Here is a 25,006-nt window from a genome sequence, read left to right as displayed (position 1 = left end):
CATTTTTCATTAAAATGAATTCAAGAGACCATCAGCTACCTGATAGTGAGATATGCACTCAGTGAAACATTATTTGGAACATTCAATTCAGAGGTTATAAAGTAATAATGAACAAAAGGGAGAGTTGTGATATATTGCTACCAATACTTTTTAATGAATCTATATTATATCATAAAACACACAATTTTATTATTACCTTTATAGCAGATAGGAGAGATTGATTTTGGAGAATTTGTAGTCTTTACTTGTGAAATGATATTATTAATATGGATCTGCATGCATGTTTAAATTATGTTTAAACATAATGAGTTTTCTTTCAAAATTTTTATTGAAATAAGTGATATGTTACCAAATGGCAAATCCCTACATTTCTTTTCTGGTTTGATATGGTTTGGCTGTGTCCTTACCCAAATAATATCTTGAATTGTAACTCCCACAATTCCCATGTGTTGTGAGAGGAACCTGATAGGAGGTGATTGATTTAAGAGGATGGGTCTTTTGTGCGCTATTCTCATGATAGTGAATTTTTCCCATGTGCTCTGGTGGCCTTAAAAATGGGAATTCGCCTACACAAGCTCTTTGTCTGCTGCCATCCATGGAAGATGTGACTTGCTTCTTTTTGCCTTCCACCATGATTGTGAGGCTTCCCCAGCTATGTGATACTGTAAATCCATTAAAACCTCTTTTACTTTCAGTCTCAGGCATGTCTTCATGAACAGCATGAAGAAAGACTAAATACAGTAAATGGGTACCAATAGAGTGGAGTGCTGCGGGAAAGAAACTCAAAAATGTGGAATTGACTTTGGAACTTGGTAACATGCAGAGCTTGGAACAGTTTGGACAGCTGAGAAGAAGACAGGAAAATGTGGGAATGTTTGGAACTCCCCAGAGATTTGTTGAATGGCTTTGACGAAAAGGCTGATAGTGGTACAGACAATGAAATCCAGGCTTATGTGGTCTCAGATGGAGATGAAGAAGTTGTTGGAAACTGTAGTAAGGGTTTCCAGTTTCTTTGATAAAACTCTTGCGATATTTTAGCAAAGAAACTGATGTCATTTTGCCCCTGCGCTAGAGATCGTGGAACTTTGAACTTGAGAGAGATGATTTAAGGTATCTGGCAGAAGAAATTTCTAAGCAGCAAAGCATTCAAGATGTGACTTGGGTGTTGTTAAAGGCATTCAACTTTATAACAGAAGCAGAGTGTAAAAGTTTGGAAAATTTGCAGCCTGACATTGTGATAGAAAAGAGAATCCCAATTTCTGAGGAGAAAAATTCAAGCCAGTTGCAGAAATTTGCATTAGTAACTAGGAGCAGAATATTAATTCCTAAGACAATGTGGAAAATGTCTCTAGGACATATCAGAGGTCTTCATGGCAGGCCTTCCATCACAGACCTGGAAGCCTAGGACCAAAAAATGGTTTTGTGGGCAGGGCCTAGGATCTCCCTACTCTTGTGCAGCCTATGGACTTAGTGCTCTATGTTACAGCTACTCCAACCATAGCTGAAAGGGAGCTTGGGCCATGGTTTCAAAGGGTGTAAGCCCAAGCCTTGGCAGCTTCCATGTGGTGTTGAGTTTGCAAGTACCCAGAAGTCAAGAATTGAGGTTTGGGAACCTCCATCTAGATTTCAGAGGATGCCCAGGCAGAAGTTTTCTCCAGAGGTAGAGACTTCATGGAGAACCTCTGCTCGGGCAGTGTGGAATGGAAATGTGGGGTCAGAGCCCCCATACAGAGTCCCTATTGGGGGACTACCAGTGGAGCTGTGGGACACTGTCTTCCAGCCCCGAGAATGGTGGATCCACTGACAGATTGTACTGGAAAGCCACAGACACTCAATGCCAGCCCATGAAAGCAGCCAGGAGGGAGGCCGTACCCTGCAAAGCCACAGGACTGGAGCTGCCCAAGACCATGGAAACCCACTTCTTGCATCAACATGACCTAATGTGAGGCATGGAGTCAAAGAAGATTATTTTGGATTTTTTTTTTTTTGACAGAGTTTCACTCTTGTTGCACAGGCTGGAGTATAGTGGGGTGATCTCAGTTCATTACAACATTTGCCTCTCAGGTTCAGGCAATTCTCTCAACTCAGCCTCCTGAGTAGCTGGGATTACAGGCACACACCACCACTCCCTTCTATTTTTTTTTTCTTTTTTACTAGAGAAGGGGTTTCACTATGTTGGCCAGGCTGGTCTTGAACTACTGACCTCAGATGATCCGTCTGTCATGGCCTCCCAAAGTGCTGAGATTATAAGCATGAGCCACCATGCCTGGACTCATTTTTGGAACTTTAAGATTCAACTGCCCTGCTGGATTTCAGACTTGCATGGGGGCTGTTGCCCCTTCATTTTGGCCACTTTTTCCCATTTGGAATGGCTGCATTTACCCAGTGCCAATAATCCCATTGTATCTAGAAATAGCTAACTTGATTTTGATTGTGCAGGCTCATAGATGAAAGGGACTTGCCTTGTCTCAGATGAGACGTTGGACTGTGGACTTTTGAGTCAATACTAAAATGAGTTAAGCCATGTAAAACTGTAAGTTTATTAAAACCTCTTTTTCTTCCTAGTCTAGAATATGTCTTTATCAGCAGTATGAATATGAACAAATACATGGCCTCTTCTGTTTTAAGTTCTCTGATTTTCTCTGGTGATGAGTCTATTGTCACATGCAGGTATTACAAAGCTAGTGCCACAGAATTAAAAATATGGCTAAAACAAAGCATTCATTTTTGAGCAGAGTTGGCCGTTCTAGAATTAAGCAGATAAATAATTATTTTTCAATAAATAATTTCATGTAGATATGTAGTCTAAATATATGGCACAGTATTTGGAGGAAATACTCTTCTTTCTTCCAAGAAAACATTGGCTGATACTATGTTAATTTTATAGTCTTGCAAATCAAATGGAAATTTCTCTTGCTATTAATCTTAATATCTTTTTGAAATTCATTCTATATCTTATATTTCAATACACAGGGATAAACTGAGTTAGTCATTAATTATCTGTAATAAAATACACATTTTATAGACTGTTTATTAATTTATATTGCCATCTATTCTTGAATAAATGTAAATTTAGTTACACTAAAATTCATCATTAATTACAAAAAATGTCTTGAGATTGAAAATATTCTATATCACTGCAATCTTAATGGAGAGTAGTCATATGATATACTAGAAATATAAAACTTCAGGTTTTCAATATTTACTTATCAAAATTAGGGAAGTGGGATTTGTAAAATTCAATAGTTAAAATCATTTATGTGTGTTTGATTATTTAGCTAAGTGCTATTATTAAAGTCCATAAATCAAATATATATCTACAGTATCCTGAGATTTGTATATGGACTATTACCCAGTGTTAAATGTACAAGTGAGGTATAAGATTATTCCTTTTTACTAAGAAGAGAGACTTAAAGATGGTTATCATATTCCAGTGTATCTTGCAATTTTTATCTACAATAACATGGGCATGGACTTACAAAGCAATGAAAATCTGATTATTTAGATAACAAATAATGTAGTTTACTCATAGGATCATTAACGAATAGTCATAGAGTATTAGATAACCATTATATTTTTCCATTCATTGTATCCTGAAGACAGGTACATAATCTTACCATTAAACAAAGTTACCAGAATGCCACTGGCCAGGGTCATTAAATACATTCAATAATATAGAAAACCAGCCATCCATTCAACAAAAATAAGAATTTAATTATCACCTGTAGCAGGCACAATCAAATGCTTAGCTGCTACAAATGAAAACAATATACGTCCCCTATTGTTGAGTATTTTTCTTTTAAAAGGGAAACTAGCTAACACATTTTTATCTGATAGAATTCTGACAGATATAAAAACAACACACCATTGTATCACCAGGGGAAAAGCTACTATTTTGGTAAAGTTAATTGTAGAAATAGCTAATTTCACATTTAAAAGTTGAGTTTGGCAAGAAAAGAAGAGAGGGGAAGAGTACTTGGTCATTTTGCTCAGAGAAACAAATGTGAAATGACAGTTTTGAGAAGTTTCTGCATATATTCCTTTGTGCAGTCATTCATTCAACACATAATTTTAAAATAAAACCTATATTTAAAGCACCCTGGTAGCAGTGGACATAGAGTCACTCATCCTTCCCTCTGGGTACTAGCAATCTGTTAGAGAAGACAGGCATTGAGTAAGTGTGATAAGGCATTCTTAAAAATGGAACATACTGATGCCAATGGATCTCACAGAAAGGGCTTTAGAATGTAGGGTGTTTCAATCAAGTAAAAGGAAATTAGGTGAAGAAGAAAGATGTATTCAGAGGATGAAAGTTCTCAAATTATGGTAATTTGTTTGGACTCTATTCTGCAGGCAGTAAAGCAAAGTTTTTAATGAAAGAGTGGCACAGCTGATTGGCATATTTGAAAGTTAACACTGACAACATAAAACAAGGAAAAAATAAATCAAAGAGAGGCTATAATTATGGAAAACAGGTAGGAACTCCACTACAAAATTCCACACGGGAGACGAGGACAGCCTGAGTGATTTTACTTGCAGAGATAATGAAAAAGAGAAAGAATAGTAGAAGTAATATGACTGAGATACAATTTTAAAAATGACTATGAGGACTGAGGGATATCCCGATTAAGTCCACAGGCTTCATTTACAAGACCTGAGGCAGTAGGGAGATGGACAAATCTAATAAGATTTAGGATTTAGAAGGCAACTATTAATATTTAGTTAGAAAGTGACTGATCATTAGTTCATTTGGGTGAGAGTGAGGGCAGACAAATAAAGAGGCATAGTAAAGCCTATAAAGTATTTTTTTATGAAAATACAGCTGGGGAGAGAGATTGGTGATAGAGAAATAAATACACTTGAGTATCATCAAAATATTTAGTATAGAGCCATGATTCTCAACTTTGCTGCTTATTCAAATCACCTAAATTACTTTTTTAAAATATTAACACTTAGTTCACATTCCCAGCAGTTTTGATTTAAATGATTTAGGAGACAGCCTGGATACTGGTATTTTCAAAAAAAAAAAAAAAGCAAAAACCCTCCCAGGTGATTTTAATGTACAACTAAATTGAGGGCTTCTGCAAGGCTATATATTTGCAAGAATTTTTTTGATGTTAAGAGCCTGGACTCAGAATTTGGTATATTGGCAAGAAGTCTTTTAATGTTAACAGCCTGGACTCAGAAGTCAAACAAAACAGGGTTAAACCTAAGGTCTGCCATGAAATCTTGTACATGAGAGCCTTATCTGCAAATCGGTGATGTATGATACTGTTTACTCAGTGATTTGCAGGATTCTGTGCAAAAAAGTATAAAGGCGCTTCTCCTGATAGTGTTCTATAGACATAATCTACAGATATCTTTGTCGATTATTATTATTAATATTATGTCATTTTTTCTCCATTATATAAAAGTTGAAATCATAGACATAAAGAAGAACATTAAGAGAATCCACAAAATCCTAACAAAATAGATTTATTTTGATAAATAAATAAATAGATTTATAGGTAGAACCTGGGGAATACACAGCTTTTGAACACTGACAGAGGAGAAAGAAGCAGCAAAGGAATTGGAAAGGTCAAAGACATGGAGGAAACCTAGGAGACAAGGGTGTCTTTGAACTTATTTGATAAATTTAAAATGATGAAAAGTTCAAAATAGTATGTAGTCTGAAGCTAGACCATTGATTTGGCAACTTTTAAAATTCACGGGATCTTAATATGATCAGATTAGACCTGTTCAAAGATTGAGGGTGAAGAATAGAACACAGCCACAAAGGAGGACGTCATTTCAAAAAGTTTGGTTTGTAAGGGGGTGGGTTGTCTACGGATACAGGGAAATAACTCAAGGAGAAAGGATTATGCAAACTTTGACTAACATTCTTTCTAGGATGGAAATAATTATATAAATAGGTAAAGAAGTCAGTTATTAAAGAGACTGGAAATACATGAAGGAGGAAAATTAGTGAGCCATCGCCATAACAAAATGATTGTCTCTGAAGATAGGCAGTGATTATTCTGGAACGGGATTATATAAGCAAGTTTTACATGCAATTTTAGAAGTGGATAGGAGAGAAGAGAGAGAGAGCCCCACTGAAGTAACCTGAATTTACTGAGGATGGAAATCACTTGTATTCACTTTAGTGCCTTTCACTGTCCAGCATCCAGCCTTATACAGATTTTTTTTTTTTAATAGTAAGTCTCCTTTGTCGCCACGCTGAAGTGCAGTGGCGAGGCTGGAAAGCAGTGGCTCGATCTCGGCTCTCTGCAACCTCGGCCTCAGCCTCTTGAGTAGCTGGGATTAGAGTCCCGCGCCACCACACACAGCTAAATTTTGTATGGTAGAGATGGGGTTTCACCACGTTGGCCAGGATGGTCTCAATCTCCTAACCTCATATTTCCCCGCCACAGCCTTCCAAAGTGCTGGGATTACAGACATGAGCCACTGTGACCAGCCACAGATTGGTATTTAATACATGCACGTTAAAGTGAACTTGTTCAAGTCAGTCCCTTGCTCATTTTAAGCGGGTAAGTATTGGGAGACCAGAACGACAAAGTAAATGAAGACGAGGTTATTGGCACCGTCCTGTGAATGAAGGAGGATCTCAGAAACGCCAGCTCCATGTCTTCATGTTTCCACTCTAGCATTCTTTTTCCTCACAGGCAGGTTGGAGAGACTTAATGGAGAAGGAAAAGGATGAAATACAAAGTGCCTGGACGGAGGAAAACCAGGCAACCCTTTGCAGTTTTCTAACTGATTTTTTTTTTTTTTTCCTGCTCTGGAATTAGCAACTAAAGCAAAATTAAGATATTTACCAGTCTGTTAGCTAAGACTATAGCTCTGGACAATGTGCAAACAAGTCAATTCTTTTTTGACATATTCCCCTGCCCAAGCTCTAATTACCTGATACCACTTTGTTTGTTTGTTTCTTTGATTATTATTTATTTATTTTGAGATGGAGTTTCATTCTTGTTGCCCAGGCTGGAGTGCAATGGTGCAATCACAGTACACTGCAAACTCCATCTCCCAGGTTCAAGCTATTCTCCTGCCTCAGCCTCCCAAGTAGTTGGGATTACAACCGTGCAACACTATTCCTGGCTAATTTTGTATTTTTAGTAGAGATACGGTTTTGCCATGTTGGTTAGGCTGGTCTTGAGTTCACGACCTCCAGTAATCTACCTGCCTCAGCCTCCTAAAATGCTGTAATTACAGGTGCGAGCCACTGTGCCGGGCCCTGATACCACCTTAAAAATAGTTTCTTATACCCCCAAATTATCTCATGATGCTTAGAATGAAAATGATTGCTTAATTGCTCTAATTAGAATATTATTCTAATAGATAATCAGGGTAGTCTTTCTACCCTCTTGTGCTTATTGTTCAGCTGAATTTAATTCCATGGAAGCCCATTTCCTAGAAACAGCATCAAGCAAACGAGCACAACCAAGTTAGCAAATGAGTTACTCTTTTGGAAAAACAAACTACAGGAAAAAACCTCATAGCTCTTGCCCTCTGCATGGTAGATGAAAAGTCTTATCTTTGTGTAATATAAAAAGGGCAGTAAATCTCAGGGAGGGTTTTAAGTATCCTAGATCATCTGTAGGATGCCAAATTACATCTACTTAAAAATTTAATGGCACTAGAATAGAAAGATGGATTAAAGTGATATTATAATCAGAATGTGAATCATTATAATAAGAGGGAAAAAAAAACAAAAGAAGAGGATGTGACTATGGCTTATTTCCAGCACCAAGAGCAATCAGTGTTCTCACCATTACTACAAGACCCTTCCTTGTACATATCCTGCCCCACAAGGAGTCACAAAGGGAGCAGATGCTCCATAATCTGCAATTCACAATATCAGCATCCATTTGTGTCACTGGAGTAATCCCATTTAATCATATTAGTCTTTGATTCGGCAGTTTGCATGTACAGGTGGCTAAGGCATTGCCTTATTGGCCACTTTGTATGGGACCCAACAGGAAGTCCTCCTGGGATTTCACATGTACTCCACTCCATTCAGTTACGCGGTCCTTTCTTTCCAAAACCTCCATCATACCCTTGCAGCTCTCACATCAGAATCACAATAGTCACTGTTAAATATTTTATATTCTTTATAAATATACTCCTTAAGTATATTACAGCCCATAGAGCAGATGCATTGTAGGCATGTCAATTTCCATACACTTCTCTTGATTTATTGCCTTCATCCTAATATTAATGTTGAATAGTCTATTATTCTATGGCACTGTCTTTAAAATGAACATTTTTAAAGAACATTGACAGGCTGCATTAGAAGTAGAGAAATTTTTCTAAACGGTGAGTATATCCAAGCTAAAATGATTCTATAATAAATAGTTATCAAAGTCATTTTTATTATGGTAAAATAGATACAACCTAAAAATGTACGCTTTTAACCAATTTAAGTGTTTAATTCAATAGCATTAAGTATATTCAAATTGTTGTCCAACCATCACAACAATCCCTCTCCTTAAAGTTTTCATCATCCCAACCTGAAAACCCTGTAGTCATTAAACAACTTTTCATTTCTCCCTCCTCTTGATCCCTGCTGACTAACATTCTCTTTTGTATCTCTGTGAATCTGATTATTCTAGGATCTCATATAAGTGGAATCACATAATATTTATCATTTTGTTTAGCATATTTCATTTATCCATAATGTCTTCAAAGTTCATCTACATTGTAGTTGTAGTGTGTATCAGAATTTCATTTATCTTTAAGGTTGAAAAATGCCATTGTACAAAATAGATCACTTTCTTTTTATTAATTCATTCATTCATAGATATTGGGACTTTTCTGTTTTTTTTTTTTTTTTGGCTATTGGAAATAAGGCTGCTATGATCATTGCCTACAAATAATTTGTTTGAGTCTCTGCCTTTAAATTAATGTGAATATGTACCCAGAAGTAGAATTGCTGGATTCTTTAATTTTTTTTTTTTTTAGGAACCAACATGTTGTTTCCACAGTGTCTGTACCATTTCATATTTTCACCTGTAAGACATAATCCGATTTTGTTTGAAGTCTTAATTAATGCTTTTCATTTTGGTACATTAACTTGCAATAATTCAGTGAGGTGAATGTCCACCTACCAACCTGACAGATGATAACTAGAAATAAGTGTCTCAAACGAGGACAGAGGTCAACCAGCTTTATAAGCAACAGGCAGCGCTAGCCCCCGTTATTTCCCCATGTTCTTGTCAATACTTGTTTTATATGTATGTGTGTGTGTGTTTGTGTATATATTATATATATATATATAAAATAGCCATCCTAGGCTGGGCATAGGCTCAGACACACACTCTGGAAGGCTGAAGCAGGAAGATCACTTGAGTCCAGAAGTTGGAGGCAGCATTGACCTATGATTGTGCCACTGCACTTCGGCCTGGGTGACAGAATGAAACCCTATCTCTAAATAATAGCTATAATCATATTAGTCATCCTAATGGATATTAATGTCAAATTGAATTCAATATTTGGAAAAGAGAACGTGAATTTACCTTCTCATGTGAGGAATCAAAATATTGAGGGAAGGAATTATGACCACTGGCTCAATCGCATTTCTTATATCCCACAGTCTTAAAGGATGATGATTGATATTCTTCCATCTTGTGAAAATAAGTTGTGGGCAAATATTTAAGGAATTCACCCAAAATAGCTTTAATACTCCTTTTAGTTCATTTAGTGGTTCACATTGTCATTATCTTCTTGATCAGGCTGAGATTATCTGTCTTTCCAGGACATGCTAAAATCTGAAAGTTGCAAAATTATTCTTACCAACATAATCATAAGTATAATACAACTTCATGGCAGGTATTCACTGAAAATTAAAGCATTGATGTTATTACCATGCCCTGTAAAATTATTTTAGTCATAAATTCATCTGCTTCTAATTTTACTGTGAGTCTATTCTTCCCAACACTGTCCAATAGACCATTCTCTGATGATGGAAAGCGTCTCTCTCTGCTCTGTCCAAGACAGTGGCTACCAGTCACTTTTTCATTACATAAAATATGTCTATCTATATTTTAGTCTAAAATTAAAATTATAATTTAAAATAAACATGATTTAAAAATCAGGTCCTTTGTTAGAGTATTAGACAATACTAATTTAAATCAATACACTGACATATTATTGCCATCTTCGTCCAGTTAGTCAGTCTGGTTATTCGGATCGACACAAATAACGCTGTACTAAAGGGTAATACAGGTCAATGCTGAGTCTTATTGAAACACCAATGAGAGAGAGATGAGCTTTCCACAGGAAATTAGAAAATGCTTCAAAAATGACATAATCACAAAGTTATATCTTGAAGGATGAACATAGTCTCTATAGATAGAAAAGAAGAAAGATCTTTTAAGAAGTCAGAAAGGTGAAGGCAATAAGTTAGAAACACAGCAATGCGTTGAGGGAGGGTAAAGTGTACAGTGTATCACAAGACAGACTGTTCTCAGGAAAGAAGTGGAAGAAAAGGAAAGAATTCAGAGTCCTTGAAAGGCAGAGTGCTGGAGAACTCAAACTTGATATCATGTAAAGAAGGGCCACGATAGTGGACAAAGCCATATGGCAAATTTGTTCATTTTCCAAAATAATCACTTTCCTTCAGAATTATGGAAAAAAAATTAATTGGAAGAAACCAAAATTAATGGTATGAATATCATTTATATTTGGTGTAACCATTCATTTTAGGTAAGCCTATGAATACATGCGTCTCTCATTGGCTAAAGCAGGCCATTCTTAAGACTCTCTTAAATCAATACCCAGTATTTAAATAATCCAACACTTGTTTAGCATAAAGCATGCTTGTTTAGTATGTTGTTAATTGTAGAGTAAAAAGTAAATTCTTACAGAATATTTTCTATCTCTGCATGTAAGCAAGTGAAGTTGTTTTACAATCCACCTAGTTCCTCATTCCAGAGTGAATTTTAATATAATATGTACATTATGCTGCAATAATTTCCTTTTAAAATATTTTGTGCTTGGATTAATATTTTTGAATTCTTATTCAAGGGTTACACATTGATCAAACGCTGTTGGCTCTTGTGCTGAAATGCTCTGCCTTCAGATTGTAATTTACCTGGCAAATGGTCAGTCATGCTACAGTCATAGAGTGAGTCATCCTTCTTCCTTCCATCTACTGAAGTCCATTGCCAAGGTTTAGCTTTGCTACAGTTCTATACACAAGGAAGGTTCATCTTTAAACAGCGTTCATTAATATTCTCTATAAAGAACTACAACTGAGTAAATGATACAATGCCTAGCTAAGGACTTATTACACATGAGCAATTCGCATACAATTTAAAGAGATTATACAGTTTGTCTTTAAAAAATGGTCTTTAATACTGACTAAACATAATGGGATTTTGTTTGAAGTCTTAATTCGTCTTAATTAATGCTTTTCACTTTGGTTCATTAGCATTGTGATGATTCAGTGAGATAACTGTCCACAAATCAACCTGATAGAACATAACCAGAAACAAGGGTCTCAAATGAGGACAGATGCCAACCAGCCTTATAAACAAAAGACAGTTCTAGCCCACCCGCATATGGAACATTCATGAATGGCAGTCATATTTTTTAGCACATAAAACCAAAAATAAATTTCAGGTAGATCAAAAGATCTGAACGTAAAAAGCACAACTGAGACCAGATGAGGTGGCTCATGCCTGTAATCCTAGCACTTTGGGAAGTTGAGGTGGGTGGATCACCTGAGGGCAGGAGTTTGAGTCCAGCCTGACCAATATGCTGAAACCTTATCTCTACTAAAAATACAAAAATTAGCTAGGCATGGCGGCATGCACTTGAAGTCCCAGTTACACAGGAGGCTGAGACGGGAGAATTGCTTGAACCTGGGGGGCGGAGTTTGCAGTGAGCTGAGATGGCACCACTCCTGGGTAAGAGAGCAAGACTCCATCTCAGAAAAAAAAAAAAGGGAAAAAGAAAAAAAAAAGTACGATTGAAAAATTTTCAGAGAAAACAAAAAAAAAAATATTTTATGACTTCACCATAAAGATTAGTTCCCAAAACAAGATGAAAAAAGGAAAAATGTAATACAAGGTTATCAATTTAAATAAAGCACAATGTATATCTTATTTTCAAAAATACATATATATATATATTTACTTATTTCATGAAGAAAAAATAGATAAAATGCAGCCTATAAAAATACATTTCCAATTTTTCAATGCATATACCAAAAAATAATTTGAATCTGGAATATATAAAGCATTTCTCTAATCTATAAGAAAAAAAGATAAATGTCTCACTAGATAAATGGGTAAAAAAATATGTTTAAGCAATTCACAGCAGAAACAAAGCAAAATAATCAGAAAAGACACTAATACTCAGAAAAGACAAATTAAAACCATTCAACTGGCAAAATTAAGAAATGTGACAGTATTAAATATTCCTGAGGATAAGTAGTATGGGGGCTTTCACAAATATGCTTGCAAACTATAAGTATTACAGGGAGTATAATGAATTTGGGGGCAATAAAAAGAAGACACACATTCCACATCATCAGCAGTTTCACTTCTAGGCAAATGCCTAAAAAATACACGTGCACAGTGAGACATGTGCCAAAAAATTGCTACACTGTTCGTTATAGTAAGAAAGTGAAAATGCCTATAAATGAGAGAGAAAAACATAAATTATATATATTGTAATACTGTATATATACTATACTATATATGCACTATATTATATATGAAATATATATACTATATATAAAATATAGTATATATATTTATGCTATATATGGCTATATATGCTATGAAATATATATGCTGTATATTGTTTATTATATCTAATAAATATATAATACATTTAAAAGTATGATATATTTATATACTTATAGTATTTGTAGAATACTATATTGTAAAGAATATAAATAAAGTAACTCTACTCAAAGCAACTTGAATAAATCATAAAAAATATTTCCAAGAATGCAAACAATATTTGACCATTTTGGCAAATATTTTATTTATTTAATATATTACTATATATAACATAAAGATGTAATATATACAGTAAACTCAAGAGAAAATTCCTGGAAATAATAGGAAATTTACCATGCTACTTACCACTTAAAAGGGAGATTTGATCTGGAAGAGTATGCAAAAATCTTCAATATTACATTTAATCTTTTATTACTTAACTTGGGTAGTAGTAATTCAAGGGATCTTTTTTCATTCATTTTAGTGTCTGCTAATCACACATGTCATAATAATAAAAAGTCAGAGTCATTAAAAGCTCCAAGTACTCTGTACAGCAGCACCTCAACTCTAAATGCCATTTTCACATGTGATTACCAAAATTCTGCTCTTGGCAAATACGCCTTTCTGATGCAGGGCTCTCGAACTTCAGTAAGAATGACTCACGTGATCTCATTTACTGTACTCTAAGCAATCTTTCTCTGAAGCACAGTAATCCAGGAAGACCCAAAATAAGATGTAAGGAAATATGCAAATGGCTCCTCCCCCAATTGCTAAATTAAGCTCCACATTGATCTGGCTGAATTGGAGAGCAACTGTTGTGATAAATTCCCTGTTCATAGTTACACCTGGAATACCTGTTAAAATGTAGACTCAAGTGCCCCACCCCCACATATTCTATTGTACTGATTCTGATGGGAAATCCTGGGACCGGTGTTTCAAGGGTGATTTTTTTGACTACTAAGGTTTATTTGCTTCAGTGGTCAAAGTTTGAGACATACGGCTTCACAGAATTTGGAGTCCAGCTTAGTATCTTCAGGGTGCTACAACAAAGTGCCATGGAGTAGGTGCCTTGTAAACAATAGAAATGCTTTTCTCCTAGTTTTAGATCCTGGAAAGTCCAATGTGCAAGGTACTGAAAGATTTGGTGTCTGGTGAGGACCCACTTTCTGTTTCACAGACAGACATTTTCCCAATGTTTGTTCATGGGAGAAGGGGCAAGAAAGCCTATTCAGATCTTTTTTATAAATGTCCTAATCCCATTCCTGAGGGCTCTGCTCTCAGGGTCTAATCATCTCCCAAAAGCCCCACCTCTGAATTTTAATTTCAACGTATGAATTTGGAGAAGAGACAACATTCAGAACATAGTGCAGTCTCATGGTAGAAATGGTAAATGATTGCAATGGAATTTCAGAGGCAATATGAAATGATCAGAAAGGCAGGCATACTTAAACCTACTTTCTTAACATGAAGCTCTTCACAGAAGTGACACTTGCTTTGCATTTTCAAACATCACCAAAAAAAAAAAAAAAAAAAAAAAGAAGAAGAAAAGAAGAAGAAGAAGAAAGTTAGCCGGGTGCGGTGGCTCACGCCTATAATCCCAGCACTTTGGGAGACCAAGTCGGGTGGATCACGAGGTCAAGAGATCGAGACCATCCTGGTCAAGGAGGTGAAACCCTTTGTACCAAAAATACAAAAATTAGCTGGGCATGGTGGTGCACGCCTGTAGTCCCAGCTACTAGGGAGGCTGAGGCAGGATAATTGCTTGAACCTAGGAGGCGGAGGTTGCAGTGAGTCGAGATCGGTGCCATTGCACTCCAGCCTGGGTAACAAGAGCGAAACTCAGAATCAAAAAAAAAAAAAAAAAAAGAAAGTGAGAACCATTTGGGACAGAATTCTGGAAAATAAATAAAATACAAACAAAAACCAAAAGCAGAGATGAATGAAACATCCTGAGTATTTTAAAAAACTGCAAGTAAATTTTCATAGTAATTGATAATGCTGAAGACTGAAGAGTTCATGCTTCATGTCACAGAGTACCTTCAGTGACATGATAAGTTTAGAAATTGTCATTTTTGCCCTAACAGATAGCTTGCCAAACTTGACACACATGACTTCAAATGGCTGATCCCAGGAAGCAGAGATAAGAATTGAAAGGCAGGCCCATGAGGAAAAGAGGTGAAGTTCAAGAAAAAAAAAATTATATATATATACTTTTTGTTTTCACTACCTGAACATGGAGAATGAGACAGAAGGACATAGCAAAGAGGAATGTGTCCAGATACATGATGTGCTATTTGTAACTTGGAAATCTAAATAGATAAGCAAGTGTGGCAGGGAGGATGATACTGGTGGCTTTGAATGGTTACCTTTAGACAGTTTCCTTTAAAATGTTTGTGATGCATCTCTAGGTGGAGATGAAATTAGATCTTTGGAAATTTAGGTGTGACAATCAGGAGCAATGCATGGATAAGAAATATAAAATTTTGATGTCATGACTGAAACTCCAGAAATGTATCACAACATCTGGGTGACTATGGAAAAACAGGAAGGACAAAATGCAGAAATACATGAAGAAATAGAAATTTATAGTTGAGGGATAATGTATGTAGAAGTATATTAGGTAAAGTTTCAAGGAATGTTAGCTTACTATTCTCGATCTCTGAATAAAAACCAAATTAGATGCCAGCTGTTATTGGAACTTACTTATTGGAACTTACTATTGGAATTTTAGCAATAAGCAACAGCAATAGGGTTGGAATAATAAGAAAAAAAATTATGCTAGAGAAGGAAAATGAACCACCCTAGACAAATGTATAGGGTTTGGCCGAGTGAAAAAGATAATCTTTCAGATTAGAGAAGACATGTACACAGAAATGTAAAGTGGAGATGAACAACTTCCGGCTAAAAATAATGTAATGTATCCTTCTCAGACATCCTGGCTACATGTGTGCAGAATCCAAAGACAGTGAAAAGTCCCTCAATTTCTTCCAAATGCTCTCACCTCCAGAGGTGATGATACAGGTGGGGTGGCAGATAGGGATGGGGTATATTTTCTGAAAAAGTTGTTTACTGGCTATAAGATACTTGGAAAGTCACTGTAAAAGTTTGGTCTAGGAGAAATAAAAAGAATGCTTTGGATATGAAAAGATATCTAAGAGATTGAAAAGAATCACTAATATAAAATTCAAGGAATAATAAAACCTTGTTTAAATATTGGGGAAAATAGGTAGGTCCAGTTAATTGAAGAGAATGGCTCATTTAAAAGCAGCAGTATGGCATATTAGAAAACCAGGTACTCTGTGATGAGAAAGAACTTGCTTTTAATCCTCACTCTGCCCCTTATTTGCTGAATGGTCATGTATATTTTCCTTAACTTCTCTGAGTTTCATTCCCTTTATATGTTATAGATACCTAATGAAGCCTACTTTGAAAGGGTTATGTGAGTATTAAGTGAAATATCTATTACAGTTAAGGTGCCTAACACTGTTTCTACAGTTTTATCCTATATAGTTTTGAATTAGTCAGTTAATCTTCTAGGACCTCAGTTTTCTATAGAATTGGAGGAATTGATTGCTCAATATAGCACTAATATATGTTAGGTACAAATATGAATATATCAACAGTAACACTGCTCACTTCACAACAGCAAGTTTAGAGAGATAAATGATTATGTGACTGGATCAGAATCTAGCCTACTGTATGCTATTACATTTTTGTTTGTGATCTCAGAAAGAGGGGAAAATGAGTCGCGTGTTGGTGACAAGGAGCTCATTCTATAGCAGATTGGTGGAAACTCACCTCAAGTTACATTTCAAATGGTGCATTGCACCTGATCATTCATCAAGCTGCCAGGGGCTTGCCTTACTGCCTTGCTATTTTTCATTTAAAACTCACATCTTTGTGGTGTCTTGAGTTTCTCAGCCTCATAAAAAAGTACCATATTAAATCTTGCTTAATTAAATAAAAGTAGTTCCTAATGTATTAGGTATAGATGAATGTCAAAAGGTTAGATTTTATAGCTAAGAATAACACTCAAGCTAAGATTTTATAGCTAAGCACAACACTGGTTTCCAAATAGTGCACACAAGTGTATAGCTTCCTTTTCATCTCTGGTCAATGTTATTTCATGTTGAATTGATTCTATTATGTTATAAGATAAAAGAAAATTATATATAACAATGCAGTTCTCTTTGGGGATATATTAGGGTACTTGTTCTTTATTTTTTGCAGTATAGGGTAAGAGAAAGTCAGCGTTAAACCTGGGGGACTCCCTAGGCAGCTGTTGAGACTCTTCCCTCCTCCCATTCAGCTCAGTGCTATATCACTGGAAATCACTAACCTTCACAGGGTAGAGCCCAGAAGGTGGTGACACTGGTTCAAGGACAGGCTAAGGGAAGGGAAGTAAAAGGAAGTGAATGGGAAAACACAGCAAACACGTGATTAACAGCTGGTTTCTGAAGCAAGCTTCCACCAGGGATCTGCAGCTGTGTCATTGTGCTTCAGTTCTGCAGATTCTACAGGGCTGGATTGGAAGAGTCATGGAGCAGGAAGATATGTGGGAAAGGTTAAAGGAAGTCTGAAATCCATGCCAGTGATATGAGGTGAAATGTCCCCACTCCTTCGATACTCATAATCTTTATCCCTAATGGGAGAGGTATAGGTCACTAAGAAACAAAGTCCTCTTACCAACTGGATATTTGCTCTGGGCTGTGGCTGCTTCATCTTCCTTTTTTTGGGGGGTGGGGGTTTGGAAGGGTGAAAATTGATGGACCATCTACCAACCCTATCTATTCCCTTTAATGAAAACATGATGCATGCTTATTGATTGCTTTTGAAAGTTAACAGTGCCTCCTCAAGATACAGTAGAGAAGCAGGTTTTAAGGTGGCAAACAGGATTTCAAAATAATAAGGGCTAGGAGCATCCAACTTAGGGCCTGAAAACTCGGTTACAAGGCTTCCAAATAATCAGTAGAATTTCAACATTTTTTTATAATATTATATCCTAGTTCCCAAACAACCACAATAAAGGAGGCACATGAAAAGCGAGGGGAAGAAAATGAAATGGCATCATCTTCCCCCAGGTGCTCACAGCAGTATATGTCCTTTGATGTGTAGCCTTCAAGTAACTGACAACCCCAAGTGGCCCATTCTATAGGGTCCTACATCTATGATCCTTTCTCTGCGCTCTCAGCTGGGGTTGACAATCAACCTTCAAATTAAACAATCTCCCATCACTACTTGGAAACAGGCAACCATCTCTTAACAGGCCTCTGAAACACAATTTTGATGAAAATTACTTACATAGGGCAGATGACACAGAGTTTACAAGGTCGGGGCACTCCCTTGCTGGGCGTGAAAGGGTGGGAGGTGCTGAGGTCAGGGTTAAACTACACTGTGAAATGAGCCTCCTGTCCTGCCTTCTCCTTCCTTCATCTACAGAAGGAGTCTCCAGTGAGTTCCTGCGTCTGGAAGTCTGCCCCCTTTAGTGCTGCAGAGGCCAGGGACAGCATTTCAAAGCTCCGTCTAAATCAATCCACTTAAAAGAGCCCAGAAAAGCCTGACCATGGACCATAATTGCCCCAGATTGCTTGATTCCTTTCCCCTCTTGCAGCTTCATCAACATTTCCCTTATTTCCCCTTCGTGTCCTTTTCTCTTGGGGGAGCAGGTCCTCTCGATGCTTGGGGTGCACACTAAGGATGGATATTCGAGTAGAGGAAGCTCCGATTCGAGGCAGGAGTGGGATGTCTTAGCATTCCATCTCCCCCACCCCACCTATAGGTGTGCGGCACAGTGACCCCTAGAAAGGTACCCCAGGATTTTAGCGGCCAGGTGTGCGCGCCCTGCACCGGTCCTCTGAGACCTCAGGGCACGCGTGGTCACCCGGCAGAAGCCGCCTCTGCAGCGCCGCTGCCCCGGGAGGAGCATCGACCCCGGTTACTGCAGCGGGGTTGCCACGCCGAGTTTTCCGCATCGACCACCCGCAGGGCTCGCCTGCTTCTCCCCATTGTGTTTTCAGACTGTGGGACCCAGCCGCGCGCGCCACCGCGCCCGTGCCCACACTCCAGCCGCAGGCTCAGGGAAGCGGGGCTGGCAAGAGGGGGCAGAGAGAAGGAGCAAGAAGGGGCCCCAGAAGGGCACCGCGCTTCATCAATGATGCAGACGCTCCTGGACCTCCCTGCAATACGTTTTTCAGCTAAACGCCACCAACTGGAGCGCTTCCTAGTTCGTCCCACTCGTGTGTTTTTTGTGTGTGAAAGATGAGACGCACCTTTTTCATTCATCTGTCTTAGCTCATTCTTCCTCCCTCCCTCATTTCCTCCCTCAGATACGGTCCCCGCTGGCTTAGCTTCTAGCGCTCATTTTCACATCAGTATCACGTTTTCAAGCAAAAACCTGCAGCTTGGAAACGCAGGTGTCAAAACTCCCCACTGCCTACATATCTCCAAGACTTTACCAAAATCCACCTAGTAACACTTATTTCAAAGCCCCCAAGCTCATCCATTCCTGGAGAACGCTTTCAAAGTTTGGAACCTCCTTGCAGCCTGCTGGTGTCTGTGTCTCGGTTCACAACACCAACAACGGTGCGGTCAGCGACACCGAGATTACGCTGCAAACTTGCCAGCCCCGCGCAGCCCAGTAGACCACCGATGCTCGCAGCATCTCAAGAGGAAATTCCGCTATGTGCCCCCAAGAAGCCCAAAGCGCCTCGTAACCTACTCAAACAAGGGTTAGCCCAGCCACACACAGCAAATACAAATTCCAAAACTTCTTTGTTAAGCAGTCGCAGCCTACCTGGAACGGACACTGCACAACTTGCAAGTAATAAACAAACATCGCATCCCTGCAGGGAAACTTGTTGAATCCCTCCCGATCGAAAGGCTGCAGTTTCCTCTGTAGCCTGACGGTTTTTGATTCTACTCGCAAACACCCTGGCGCATCAGCCACAATTTCTGGATAAACTGCAGAGCGCTCTTGGCACCCATTCTGCACTCCAACAACCACTAGTGTAAAACCCGGCGTGTCCCCTTTTACAAATCGAAAAGCCAGCTGTCACTTCCTTTGCAACCATTTGCGAGACTTACCCTTCGACGAGACTGTTTTCAGCAATCTAGGGGCTCCGTAGTGCAGACGCAGCCCTGCAACTTTGCTGTGCACCGAGATCTTTCCGAGTTTAAACCAAGCAAAAGCTGTCTGAGACTTTTAAACCTAAGAGTAGGGAAATAGGGAGAGTGAAGTCGGGTTTCTTCTCGGTATCAGCACCCTGGAAAAATTCAATCCTTCAGTAGAGAATTCTTTCAGACCCGTTATCTGTATTACTATTAATGCGCAGAGCAGACGGCATTGCATACAAATAGGTCCAAGTGTGCGCTTCTATTGGTGGCTGCGGAGGCCCCTGGGTCCTACTGCTCCGGTCCTAAACTACACAGCAACACTAGGCACGCAGCTTTAGAGACGCCGAGGGGAAAATGGATTTAATTGATTCGTTACCTCTGGTATTGTAATGCCTGCTGCGATGTTTACGGGAGGGGAGGGGGGGCTTACATTTAACCCCTGTCATGTGATCTATCATTTCATATCTGCTTTTAATTGTCTGTGTGGGGTGCCTTTGATCATACAAAGGATTTTAAAATAACATTTTCGGAGGAAAATTCACACAGATACTTTTGGCAGGAAAACCCTCTTTTGCTCTCTATTATGCATTATTCTCATATAAATCCAGGAAATTTTATATAATCAAATACTTCTGCACTTCACATAAGTACACATAGCACTGAATTGTATTCTTGAAAATATATAGCTACTCCAAATAAAATGCCTTACACGAGCTAAGATAGAAGTCTACCGATTATAAAATACGGATGATATTAATCAAATGCTACAGAAAAAATTCCATCAATGACAATGGAATGGACATCATTTTTACTTTGCTAAGTAAGAAATACAAAAATATTTTTCTTGTAAATATTGGCATAAAAATATAAATCAGCATAAAGGTATTTATAATGTCACAATATGTCAAACATTTACTATTAATTGCTACATTCTCTTCTTACAGTTTCTCTCTTAGCAAGTCCATTAGTAATGCAAATTGGAATAACAAGGAGATTTTAAGTGAGGCAGACCTGTGGTGACTAGCAATTTGAAATATTGTAACAGTGGGCAAAATCACCTTAGTTCATCATTGGTAAAGGCAGCTATTTGAGAATTAGAATATTAATAGCTGAATCTTAATTAATTTGAAGCCCTTAAGCATGCTGTTTTCGCTGACCTTTAATTTTATGGAGGAAGAGAGAATTCTTCATTTAAACTAAAATGACACAGACTTTCCACAAAGTCCCAGATATGATATTTGCTGATACTACAATTTGGGAAGTAACATAATCTTATTGTCCTTTGATATAAATAATTATGATAAAGTCCAATTTAATTACAAAATTATTATATATATACAATGTACAACTGAATGACGTTGGAAAGGACATCTGAATAAGGTTAACATCAACCTGCCTATAAATACACCACCTATGTGTAAACTGAATAAATGAAAACACAATGCAAAAATACAACAGAGTCCAGATCTTATTCCAAATACATGTATAGCATTTGAATTTCTGTAGTGTGTGCTACAATCCTTCTTCATTTCCATAACTCTTCCCCTTTCCAGCCCCTTCCCTTCCCCCATCAGTAACCCTTGACAACAGAAGTGTTAACTTCAAGTCCAGGTTGCCTTTGCTGCCTTCCAGACCTAACTTACAGATTGCATCCTTGTAGGAAACAGAATTAACCCTTACACAACTGAGAGGTGAAAGAAGAGTTTCTTTAAGGTATTAGAAAATCCAGAATCCTTATGGGTATTTGCAAAGTTTACACCAAACACAAATTTTTAAAATATTCATGACCACTAATTCAGAGTGCAAAGACATGATCAGAGTCAATTTGCTGTATTTCTCCATTGCTATTGTGTCACTGAAAAAGCTTTTGAATAACTTTTATTCAGAGTTACTTCAATCACTTTATTTCAGGTTAATAATTTTTTTTCATTTACAAGAGAGTTAAAATGAAAATACCAAAGTATTGCAATATTCAGTTTAAAGGTGTAAGAGATTTTTTTAATCTGTAAACTAAACAAAAGCTATTATTTAGTATAGTAAGAAAAACATAATGGCCATGCAAAGTTAAATGAAGACTGACATTCAATTTTTTTTTTTTTTCTGAAACAAGTAAATTATTGAAGGTTCAACTTCCTTCTATAAGGGGATCGAAAAAAATCATTTGCAACCCAATTACAAGTTGAAAGTTCTGCATTTAATGTGCATTGTTTTAGAACTGAGAAAAGTCATCTTTTATACAAGCTGACAGATTTTATACAAAATCAATGCCGCTTATCTACGACCATAGTTAAATGGGGAATTTTAGTAGCAAGCAAATATAACAGTGAACAGAAGAAAATAAATAAACCAAAACTGACCTAATAACACATTTATTATATACTTTCTTGATTAGTTTTTATTTTCTACATAAAAAGCTGATGTAAAAATATAGCAAGCTACACAGAAACTTAAGTTTAACTTTCTTTTCAAATTAGCATTCCATATCTCCTCAATAAATTACTTGTTTATCCAAATTGTTCTCATATGAGGCAATATAGTAAATACATAATTGTAAATGTTGCAAAGATGTATCTCCTTAATAAATTACTTATTTATCCAAATTATTATCATATGAGGCAGTATAAGAAATACATAGTTATAAAGGTTGCAAATATATTTTCCTTACTTCTTGGATATGAAGGCAAAACATATTCTAAAAAAGGATATTAGAACCACAATAGTTTTCATATTTCCTAGATCTGTAGGAATATCCTTGATCTATTTTTTATTATTTGAAGTACTGTTGGATCCCTCATTTTGTCAGTGCAGTTTTCAAGGAAAATGTATACCATGTCAGAAACTGATTTCCATTATGTCCTTGGATCATGATGACAATGCCTTATTGTGGTTAATGTGAACATTTATAAAAGTTGGAAAGCAACACATATCTAGCACAACCCATCCCTGTCTGTCATTACTATAATCAGCTTACTTTCTAAATTTAGATGAGTAAACATGCAATAGCATGCCATTCAATGAAACTTAATGAACTATAATGACATTCAGCTACTCTCCAAGGTATTTAAAAAATTCCATCTTGAGCAATTTTGAAATATGTCTAGTTTAAAAAATTTCAAAGCCACAGGCATTGATCTATGCATCTGCTTTAAAAAGAGTATTTATCCATGCTTAATTTTTTGACAGATAAAAAGGAAAATTACCAGACATACAAATTATACTTTGACAGCAGAAACGTAAAGTTAAGAATGTGGTTAATAAGGCATTTTTAACCATATAAATCAGTAGTAAACAGCAATATATATACTAATCACTAAGTAAGATATGATGGTATATTAAATGATGCACTAAACCATCTTCTTAATAATTTAGAAAGTTGCAAGACACCAAGTGTAAATACATGGCCCAAAAACTAATTTGTATGAATTGCTGAAGTAGGTGAAGAAAGTATAGCTTAAACGTTAAAAATATTTATACAGTAAGTTTGAGGAGATAGATGGAACTTCAAAAAGGTGAACTAAATTTGACACTAAGTAGAAGGAATGAGAACTTCATAGCACTGTAATTTTGATAAGATGATCACCATGAATGGAATGTTCATATTAAAATTCTGGGCTGGGCACGGAGGCTCACACCTATAATCCCAACAGTTTGGAAGTCTGAGTCGGATGGATCACTAGGTCAGGAGTTGGAGATCAGCTTGACCAAACAGAGAGAAACCCGGTCTCCACTAAGAATATAAAACTTAGCTGGGCATAGGGGCATGCTCCTGTAATCCCAGCTACTCAGGAGGCTGAGACAGGAGAATCACTTGAACCCGAGAGGCGGAGGTTGCAGTGGCAAGATTGCATCTCTGCACTCAAGTGTGGGCAACAGAACAGCGAGACTCCCTCTCAAGAAAAAAAAAAAAAAAGGAGGGACTAAGGAAAATAAATTTAATATTAAATAACAGTAAATATATTTGGTGATTTCTATCTCAAGAAGTTAATAATAGAAAGCCCCCTGAAAACATAATTGTGTTCCTTTCTCCTTTCTTCATTACTCTGAAAATACTTTCCCTTGCCATTCCCCTCAGATAGGGCCTTTTTGTTTTTTGAGACGGAGTCTTGCATCTTGCTTTGTCGCCCAGGCTGGAGTGCAGTAACACAATCTCGTATCACTGCAACCTCCCCTCCCGGCTTCAAATAATTATCCTGCCTCAGCCTCCCGAGTAGCTGGGATTACAGGCACCCGCTACTATGCCCAGCTAAATTTGCATTTTTAGTAGAAACGAGGGCTGCACCATCTTGGCCAGGTTAGTCTTGAACTCCTGACCTAGTGAGCCTTGGCCTCCCAAAGTGCGGGGATGACAGGCGTGAGTCACTGTGCCCAGCTGGACACTTTTTTCTTGAGCAACATGAAATTGCACTCAGTCAATGTACATCATGTTTAGAGACAGAAAATTAAACTGTAGTGGTTTTTCGTCTAAATAGCAGAATAACACTTTGCCCAACCAAGTCAGTTTTCTTCTTACTGATTGGTCAATTTTATTGATAAACACAAATTATTCTTCAATTTTATGACTCACCTGGTAGGTAACGTTAGCTTAAGATCAAATAGGTAGATAAATGACAGACAAAGATAATTGGGAAAGTAGGTTAAAAGCACATTATAGCTCCGAAGTTGATGATAGAAAATGGCTGTGACTTTTTTGGTAATATAATAGCATTAAGTATAGTTAAAGAACAACCCTAAATATTTTCAAAATAATGTTTAAACCCAGCACTTTTAAAATGGGAGATGGGCTTTTCAGGGTAGGAGGACCTAAAAATTTAATTTTTACAAGAAGTAAAATTGATACAAAAAAAGTAAAAACAGAATGGTAACAACAAATTTTAAAAATAAAGATTAGCCCATACTGAAAGAAATTGTGTTGATGAATCAGAATAAAGTATCTAAAACCAACTTCCTAAAGAGACAGTTTAAAGTTAACAGATATCTGCAAATGGGAACTTTCAGTCTCCTTTCAAATTTGAAGCGGTTTCAATATTCATAATTTAGGAAAAATTAAACATAGTAACAACAATTAACATCTGTGTGTTGTAACTAAGGATCACGTTTTTTCTGTTCTGTATGTGTTTACTATTCCACAAGACATATGTATAAACGTTACCATTATATACAAA

General features: G+C 37.1%; 1 protein-coding gene across 3 annotated transcripts in view; it reads right to left on the bottom strand.

The window, feature by feature from the left end:
- ROBO1 (roundabout guidance receptor 1) overlaps positions 1-20,058 on the bottom strand; it is a 1,154,664-nt gene extending 1,134,606 nt beyond the window's left edge. For 2 of the 3 annotated variants that reach the window (XM_002761303.7, XM_054248986.2), the window contains exon 1: positions 19,815-20,058. The gene's annotated coding sequence lies outside the window, so the exon portion shown is untranslated. Of the gene's footprint in view, positions 1-19,524; positions 19,736-19,814 lie in introns of those variants that run through there. The other variant, XM_054248983.2, reaches the window with a different exon arrangement.
- Between the last annotated feature and the right edge of the window lie 4,948 nt (positions 20,059-25,006).

This window comes from Callithrix jacchus, chromosome 21 (assembly GCF_049354715.1).
Source record: "Callithrix jacchus isolate 240 chromosome 21, calJac240_pri, whole genome shotgun sequence".
NCBI classification, from domain to species: domain Eukaryota; kingdom Metazoa; phylum Chordata; class Mammalia; order Primates; family Cebidae; genus Callithrix; species Callithrix jacchus.
Note: the sequence above shows the minus strand (reverse complement) of the source record. Positions and strands in the feature narration are given on the sequence as shown.